Raw genomic sequence first — 9,888 nt, 5'->3', positions numbered from 1 at the left:
GTGTCAGAGGCAATGAGATTAGCACAGGATAGAGCACGGTTTAGGGCTATTGTACATAGGGTCGCTATGAGTCGCAAACGACCTGACGGCACATAACAACAACAAACATATCCTGATATAGCATTTGGTCTACTATTATTAAATTTGATAGTTGGCTTCCCTCAATAATGTGCTCCATGGTCACCCATTTTGTATAATACTTAATGAGTTCTTGTTTTTCAGTGCTGCATAATATTCCATTGTATGAATATATCATAGGTTCTCTATCCATTCGTTTGTTGATGGGCACTTAGGTTGTTTCCAGCTCCTTGCTATTGTGAACAAAGCAGCGATGAACATGGGTGTGCATATATCTGCTTGGGTGGCAGTTCTGGTTTCTTTAGGGTATAATGCCATTAGTGGAATTGCTGGGTCAGATTTGGCCGTACTGCCTTCCATAGTGGTTCTACCATTTTCCACTCCCACCAACAGTGAATAAGGGTTCCAGTTTCTACACAACCTCACCAGCATTTGATGTTTGCCATTCTGTTAAATTTTGCTACTCTTACTGGGGTGAGATGATATCTTATAGTTGTTTTGATTTGCATCTCTTAGTGCTAGGGATTTTTAACATTTCCTCATGTCTTTGTTCGCTATCTGAATGTCCTCTTTGGTGAAGTGTCTGTTCATATCCTGTGCCCATTTTGCACTTGGTTTGTTTACCTTTATTTTGTGGTTTTAATCCCTTTTTGAGCAGTTAACTGACACTGAAATTCTTAACCTATCATAGGGAGCTCTGGTGGCCTGGTGGTAAACTGTGCTGCCATCCTAAAAGCACATGGTTTGCTCTGTGGGAGAAAGATGAGCAGTCTCCTCATTTACTGTTGGAGGGTCAGCTATAGTGGTCGGTTCCAACCTGACAGCATGCAGCAGCAGCATCATAATAATAGAAGGTATCACACTTGAGCCTGACTGAGACCATGAGGATGAGGCAGGATAGAGCAAGGTTCAGATCTGCTGCTCATGGGATCACTACGAGTCATGGTGAACTCGATGCCATCCATCAGGGTTCAGATCTGCTGCTCATGGGATCACTACGAGTCATGGGAAACTCGATGACATCTACCAAGGTTCAGATCTGCTGTTCACTGAGTGGCAGTCAACAACAGGGCTATCCATACTCTTATCTCTGCCAGGTTTGGGGGCAGATCCTTCCTTGTCTTACTATGCTCCTTGGACACTGAGCATTTTTAAGTTTGTAGACAGTCACTTGCTGGCTCTTGTGTGTTTGTGTGTCTGTTTACTCTCAAGAGATGAGGCCTAAGACTCACCTTACTCCAGTAATGAGTCCCACTGGTCCAAAGGTAAAACATGATGAAGCACTAAGATGCTAAGCAAAATTAGGAGCAATTCAAACCCACTAGGTTTTGAGGGTTCTAAGTGAGAAAGATGTGCTCTAGTTCTCTAAGGATTCTCTGAACTCATTGCCATCAAATCTGAAACAACTCATAGCTGACCCTCCAATAGGTTTCAAGAGGCTGTAAATCACATGGGAAGAGATTCCCATCTTTTTCCCCAAGAAGCCACTAGTAGATTCAAACCACCAGAGAGGAGCTGCCCTTGGGCTTAGCAGCACAACTCCCTATGAACTACATCACTGGCACTCCTGCTGTGTGCACAGTTCTACTCTGTCCAGCAAAGCGTCTCTGAATCAGACTTGACTTGAAGAGGGTAATTACTTCTGTAAGTCTTTGCATGGCACTGATGGTTGGTTGACTAACTGAAAGGATATTTCTGCAAACCCACCCAGAAGCACGATGAAAGATAGGCCTGGCAACCTGTTTCTGAAATGTCACAGCCTTGGAAACACAAGGCAGCAGTTCTACTCTGTACACGTGAGGTCAGTGTGAGTCAGACTCAGCAGCAGTTTCTCCAGGACGACCTCATCTTCTATAGCAAAAGAAAATAATTTGAAAAAAGTATTTCCAAATGGAGAAATATTTATACGTATAGGGATGGGGGAGCATTACTTCAATCCATAACACAAAATCCAAAAACGGAATTACGGGGAGAACTACTTAAGGACTTAGCTCCCAGTGGGATTGGGGAAGTCCAGATGCTAAATCACTTCAAGGAATTTCAAAAGCAGGAACTATTCAATGGCTCAACTTTTTTTTCCTCTAAGAGTCTCCTTTCAAGATTTGAATTCTCAAGAGAAAACAATTGATTGGTATGATCTTATTCAGGGCCACCAATAGCAATAGCCCAGGGTGTGAACTGCTTTGATTAGTAAAACCTGGGTTAATTCTCACCTCTGAAGCTAAGAAGGGGGAAGAGTGAGGAATCATAATTGGCAGAGTCAAATATCTAAATTTAGTAGTGGAAGGACACTTCCCAAAAGAAAGAAGGCTGCTTCTACCTTAGAGATACAGGAAGACCTCTCCAAAGAAAATTTTTGAAGGCTTTGCCCAAGAGTGAGAAGTCTAGCAAAATCTTACTGAACATAATTAAAACAAGGTTGCAGCTGTATATCAACAAAATGCTAGCAAATAATCAAGCTTGATTTGGAAGCGGATGTGGAATAAGGGATGTAATTGTTAATGTCAGCTAGACTTGTTTAAAAAAAGATTATCAAAAAATACATAAATGTGTATTTTTTTTTAGTATGCAAAGGCATTCAATTGTGTGGATCACAAGGAATTACAGAAAACATTGCAAAGAATGCGAATTCCAGAACATAATTGTGCTCATGTGGCAAACTGTACTTAGGCCAAGAGGTAATCCTTCAAACAGAACAAGAGGACACTACGTGGTTTAAAATCAGGAAAAGTGCATATTAACATTATATCCTTTCACCATACTTATTCATTATATATGGTAAGCAAATATTCCAAGAAGTTACATGAAGATGCAGTATCAGAATTGAAGGAAGATTGATTAACCACCTGCAGTATGCAGATGATATAACTTTGCTTTCTGAAAGCAAAAACTTAAAGCACATACTGATCAAAATTACAGTCTTTAGTATGGATTACATCTCAACATAATTTTATCCCAACTAGACCATTAACCAACATGATGAGAAATGGTTTAATCTTACTTATATCTAAAAATTAATGTCATGGAAGCTGCAGGTAAGAAGTCAGAGACACACTGCACTGGGCAAAATGCTGCAAAAGGCCATCATATTTCCTATAGCCTCATATGTATGTATGCCAATTAAAAACATCAAAGAAAAACTGCTGCATTTGAGTTTTGGTACTGACAAGGAGTATGAAAGTCACAAACGACTCGATGGCACATAACAACAACAACAACTAGAAAAACAAACACCTATATCAGGAAGAAGATAACCAGAATTTTCCTCAGAAGAAAGGATGGCAACACTTAGTCACACACTTTGACATGTGATCAAAGGGACGAGACCCTGGAAAAGGATATTCGTGGCAAAGTGAAGGGTTAGTAAAAAGGAGAAAGACCCTCAAGGAGACCGAATGGCACTGGCTGGAACAGTTGGCTTAAGCCGAGCTGTGATTGGGGGGCTACCACATGACCAAGCAGTTTTCCGTTCTATTGCACAAAGTATTGCTATGAATTGGGACCGATCAAAACTCATAAAAAGACCAGTTTTCTTTCTTTTTTTTAATTTATTTTAATGAAAGTTTACAGAGACTTAGGGAAGACCAGTTTTCAAGATGCATACATATCTGATTTATATAACATAGCTTACTTCAAGTATACACTTTCAGTACACCCAGAAAAAGGAGGAAATAAAATATAGATTTACTGTTTGTATAATATTTAAAGTTTTAATATTGCTCAAAAATTTTTTTAATATTGCTCTTGACTATTCTTTTATTTAATTTTAACATGTGGAAGTTGCAGTGGAGGCCCTTAGTAACTAAGACAGTGAAGAGTCAGATTTTGCTATTTGCAACCAAAGACCCGTGACTAATGAATGATTAAAGATCTTGTAAAACCAGCTAGTGAAGTATTATGCAGGAACTCTGGTGGCCTAGTGGCAAAAAGTTGTGCTGCAATGCCAAAGACATGTGGTTCAAATCCACCAGATGCTCTGTGGAAAAAGCATAGGCAATCTCCTCCAATGTACCTTTGAAAACCCAGTGGAGGGTCAGCTATGGGTCAGTTCCAACCTGGGAGCACACAACAAAAAGAGGAAAGGGAGCTCTGGTCATCTAGTAGGTAAGGAGTTGGTTGCCAACCCAAACGCAGGCTGACCCAATCCACTAAGTGTTCCATGAGGAAAAGGTGGGCATTCTCTTCTCTTGTGATTTACAGTCTCTGAAAACCTGCTGGAGGGTCAGCTAAGAGTTGATTCTAACTTGATAGCAATAAGTAAGTGGAAGAGAACAAAAGAAGGTGGTGTTCTCTACAGCATGTTGTGCTGCTCACCAAAAGGCCAAGTGTCTCCAGTGGCTTAAATCCACTAGTGACTCTGGGGGAGAAAGATGGGCACTTTCCTCGGGTTAAGATTCACCATTACAGATACTCGATGGAGGTTCACTATGAGTCAAAAGCAACTTGACGACAGTGAGAAGGTGAAAGAGAAGGAAGTAAGTATATATGTACTGGAATTTTTGGAATTATTAAGGTAAGGCATTTCTGTTAAAGGAAATTAAAACAGTATAGATGTAAATAATTGTGCTGCTTCATGTAGATTACAGAAGTGACAGGCCATGATCTGTTTACCTGTCCAGAAGCAGGCACAGACATTAAGAGTGGGCATTTAACCTCAACAGAAAAAAGGTAAACAGTGCAAGAGCAAAATGAGCACAGGATATGATTAAAGTCTTGACCAAAGGCGGCCTTCAGACAGCAAACAAACACATGAAGAAATGTTCAAAATCCCTAGCTATCAGAGGCAAATAAAAACAACTATGAGATATCATCTTGCTCCAGGAACAATACCAAAGTTCAACAGAACAGCAAACAGTGATTGCTGACAAGGTTGTGGAGAGAATAGAAGCCTTATTCACTGATGGTGGGAGTGTAAAATGGTGAAACCGCTATGGAAGACAGTTTAGTGCTTTCTCAAAAAGTTGGAAATAGAAATACCATTTGACCCAGCAATGCTATTACTGGGAATATACCCTGAAGAAACCATAACTGCCACCCAGGCAGATATATGCACATCATGTTCTGTCATCCAAACAGATTTATATATGCACAGCTCTTTTTACTGCTGTGTTATTTGCAATAGCAAAGAGCAACCCAAGTACCCATCAACAAAAGAATGGATAGAAAAACAACCATATATTCATACCATGGAACACAATGCAACACTGAAAAAATAAACTTGTAAAACATTACACAACATGGGGGACCCTGGGCAACATCATGCTGAGTGTAATATCTCAGTCACAAAAGGGCAAATACTGCACAGCACAACTGTTATAAACAAGGGAGGTTGGGAGGAAAATAGGATAAGAGTAGATAGATAATGACCATTGAGTAGATAGATAATGAAAGAACGATTTAAAAGGAATATATGATTAGGCATTATATGTACGACAAAAGCCCAGAGTAAGAGTTCTATCATTGTGCGTCCACCCAACAGGGAGGGAGTAGAGTTGTCCATTGTCTTTGGGCCTGGAAGGCAAGGCTGAAGCCCAGGGACAAGGAGCCTCTGTGCAGAACGCATCCTATCCTGCACCAGCCTCAACATTTCTACCATGCTCAAGTCCATCGCTGCAGTCACTGTGTCAGTCTATCTATCTCATTGGGGGTCTTCCTTTCGTTCACTGACACTCTGTTTTCCAGGGAATTTTTGATCTGGAATTGATTTAAAACTTCTGAGATGAGGTGACAGGATAAATGTGTTTTATATGTGACAAGGACATGATTTGGGGGAAAGCAAAGAGAAAAATGTTATGGATTGAACTATGACTCCCAAAAGTACATATTGTAAAATATATATATACCTTTTTATGGGGGGAGGGTTGGGAGGGGAAGAAAGTGCAACAATGAATGGAAATCCAAAGTCTGTAAATTTGCGTTGAAATTAATAATAAAAAAATTTAAAAAAATGTTATATCATTGCAAAGAGAACTGGGGGTGAGGGGGAGCAGAGCTGGGAGGTAATTGTGCAACAATGAATGTTGTTGTTGTGTACCATAGAATGGAACCGACACATAGCTGACCCTCTGGTGGGTTTTCAGAGGCAGTTAATCACACAGGAGGAGACTGCCCATCATCCTTCTCCAGCGGAGCTGCTGTTGGCCTTGAACTGCGGGCCTTTGGGATTGCAGTACAGCTTCTTACCACTAGGCCACCAGAGCTATTAAAAAAAAAAGTGAACTGGGGGTGGGGAAAGGCAGGGAGAGGGAGTAAAATGTGCAACAATGAATGAATGAAAATCTAGTTTCTTTGTAAATACTCATTAAAATAAATTAAAATTATGTTTTTTTTTAAAGTGGGCATTTAGAAACTTTTGTAGCCATCTAATAATATATCTATATCTTTATAAAATTTGAGTTTTCCTTAATAAGCTGTTATAAATGTAAAAAAGTAGGTCTCGATCAGAGATCGTTTGAAAAGCACTACAAAGTCAAGAAGCGTCTGAGATGTCATTCTCTTTGACAGCTAACAGACCATTTTCATGGAGGCGGGCAGGAGACTGGGCCAGAGACAAAGGCCATTATTACTCACAGGAACAGCAATGGCCAGGGCACCAGGATTTGTGTCCGTTCTCTGTGCCCATCTCCCACAGGATGACAAGAACACAGCCGTTATGGACGGACTGGGGAACAGAAGAGAAACCTAGAGCAGGGTGCAGCGTTGAAGCATCTGACTGCTGATAGAATTAGCAGTTGGAATTCACCAGTTACGCTGTAGAAGAAAGAATTGACAGGCTGCTGTGTGGCAAAGACCCTTTCTTTTCTTGCTTTCAAGGTTTTCAGCCTTGAAAACCCTTCGGGGGCACTTCTACTCTGTCCTATCGAATCAGTTGGAACTGATTAAACTGCAGTTGAGTTTGGTCTCAAAATAATATTCTCCAGAAATGGCCATTACTAAGTATGTCCCGGATGGATTTTCCACACACACCCCCCCCCAACAGAAACAAATCTCAAATCTGTGGCCTAGTGGATAATCAATTTAGCACTGCCAACCCAAAGGCAACTCAAAGGTTTGAATTCACCAGCTGCTCTGTGGAAGCCAGACAATCTCCTCCCATGTAATGTAAAGCCTTGGAAAACCCACCAGAGGTTCAGTTACATGTTGGCTCTGACTCAGTGGCATGCTGCAACAACATTTTATGTTCTGAGGTTATTGTTTTTTTCCAAACTACTTCTCCTTGCTGCCCTCCGTAGCTCAGCAATCTATCAATTAGTTGCAGGTACTAAGAAATAAAGCACACATTGCACAACTAGAAGGATGTCATCAATGTCAGTGAATTGTTCCTGCTGCAATTATTAGAGCAGGGTTTGTTGTGTAACAGGAAAAGAAATACTCTTCCTTTGTTGTTAAAAAGAAACTAAAGCCCTCCTAAGGTTAGAATCGTAAATATAGCAAATGTCCTAACAAGATCACTGTGCCAGAGTTGTCAAGCTGTTCAAATGTCAACATGAACTATAGGAAAGAGAGAGAGGGTTTTCAGACTGTTGCTCAAGAAGGCAAGTAGTAACTCCTGTTTCAAAATTTAAGTAGCTTATTTCAGGGCCTTTTGACCACTGCATTATTTAGCAATAGTCTGAGGGTTTTTTTCTTGCTTAATTCTAAAATGTGCATCAGTGAAGCATGGCATCACTCTTTGGAAGGTGGACCCACTGAGTCATCGCTGGGAATTGAGTTAATAGCTATCCTCCCCACTAGTATAAGGTTATGAACATATGGATATTTATGGAATAGAAAGAGTCCTGGTGACATTGTACATTAAAAGCTGGACAGCGAACCAAAAGGTCATTAGCTGGATTCTTGCAGCTGCTCCTTCAGATAAAGATGGGTAATCTCCTCCTTTAAAGATTTCCAGCCTTGGCAACTTGATGAAGGATTGGAAATGACCAGATGGCAGCAGGCTTGATTTTGTGGTATGGAATCTATGGGACTTGGGGCTACTTCTAATGCTGCTTGGCTTTAAAAAGGAAAATGACCAACTCAACTGAAAATAAAAGTGCCTTCAAGAAACACTCAGTCAGCCATACTAGACAAAAATGGTGGCATTTTTAAAAGAAAATATTTTCCCTTTCTACGAAGATGGCGCCGAAAGCGAAGAAGGAAGCCCCTGCCCCTCCCAAAACTGAAGCCAAAGCAAAGGCATTGAAGGCCAAGAAGGCAGTCCTGAAGGGCGTTCACAGCCAAAAAAAAAAAAGATCTGCACGTCACCCACGTTCTGGTGGCCTAAGACGCTGAGACTTCGATGGCAGCCCAAATACCCCTGGAAGAGCGCTCCCAGGAGAAACAAGCTTGACCACTATGCCATCATCAAATTTCCCCTGACCACTGAGTCAGCTATGAAGAAGATAGAAGATAACAACATACTTGTGTTCATTGTGGATGTCAAGGCCAATAAGCACCAAATTAAACAAGCTGTAAAGAAGCTCTATGACATTGATGTGGCTAAGGTCAACACTTTGATTAGGCCTGATGGAGAGAAGAAGGCCTATGTTTGACTTGCTCCTGATTATGATGCTTTGGATGTTGCCAACAAAATTGGGATCATCTAAACTGAGTCCAGTGGGCTAATTCTAAATGTAATAAATTTTTCTCACCAAAAAAAAAAAAATTTAAATGTTAAAATTTGTATTAAACTTTTTAAATATTTTAAAAAGAAATTATAATTATAAAATTATAAAACTCAGGAGGTGGAAAGAATGAATGGAAATAGTACACATGAGGAAGAAGAGGAAAGAATATTGAACTCAATGTCAGGAAACAAAATGTGTATGAGCTGTTGAAAGGGAAATCAACTTTCTCTGTAAACTTCAACTCACATCACAGTTGTTGTTGTTGTTGCTATGTGCTGTTGAGTCACCTGAAACTCTATGTTAAACAGCTCTGAAGCCTGCCCTGTCCTGAGTCAGTCTGACTCTGACACACCTTGGTCCCTCCTGGCCACATGCCCAGAGTATGTGAGACAGAGCTTCAGAATCCTCTCCTTCAAGGAGAAACTTGGTTTCACCCTCTACAAGATAGACCTGTTTGTTTTCTTGGTTGTTCATGGTACACTCAAGATTCTTCTCTAGCACCACAACTCAAAGGAATCAATTCTTTTTTAAAAAATTAATTTTAATGAAAGTTTACAGAGACTTTGGATTTCCATTCATTCATTGTTGCACGAATCAATTTTTCTCCTGAGTTGTTTTTGTTATAAAGGAATGAGATAATACACACCCATGTTTATCACGGCTTTGTTCACAATAACAAAGAGGTGGAAACAACCTAAGTGCCTATCAACAAACTAATGGATAGAGAAGATATGGTGTATTCACACAATGGACTACTATGTACGCTGCATTGAAAAACAAGGAACTCATGAAATTTTCAAAATGGGTGATCCTGGAGGACATTATGCTGAGTGAAATATCTCAGTCACAAAAGGACAAATATTGCATAGTGCCACTGTTATAAAACCGGTCTGGCACTGAGGTTGGGGAGAGACTAAGAGGGGATAAATAATGTATACTGCATTGAAACAGATGAGGGAGTTGTTGTTATGTGCCATCGAGTCGTTAGCGACTCATAGTGACCCTATGTACAACAGCCCTAAACACCGTTCTAGCCTATGCCAACCTCGCTGTCTCAAACACATTCATTCCCACCACTCCACTCACAGAATCGATCCATCTCATCGAGGGTCTTCCTCTCCTTCACCGCCCCTCCACTCTTCCAAACATGATATCCTTCTCTAAGGACCAGTCCCTCCTTGCAACATGCCCAAAGTATGTCAGA

This window comes from Elephantulus edwardii, unplaced genomic scaffold (assembly GCF_000299155.1).
Source record: "Elephantulus edwardii isolate Elephantulus edwardi_28Jun2011 unplaced genomic scaffold, EleEdw1.0 scaffold00048, whole genome shotgun sequence".
Lineage (NCBI taxonomy): Eukaryota > Metazoa > Chordata > Mammalia > Macroscelidea > Macroscelididae > Elephantulus > Elephantulus edwardii.
The sequence above is the reverse complement of the archived record's forward strand: the minus strand, read 5'-3'. Positions refer to the sequence as shown.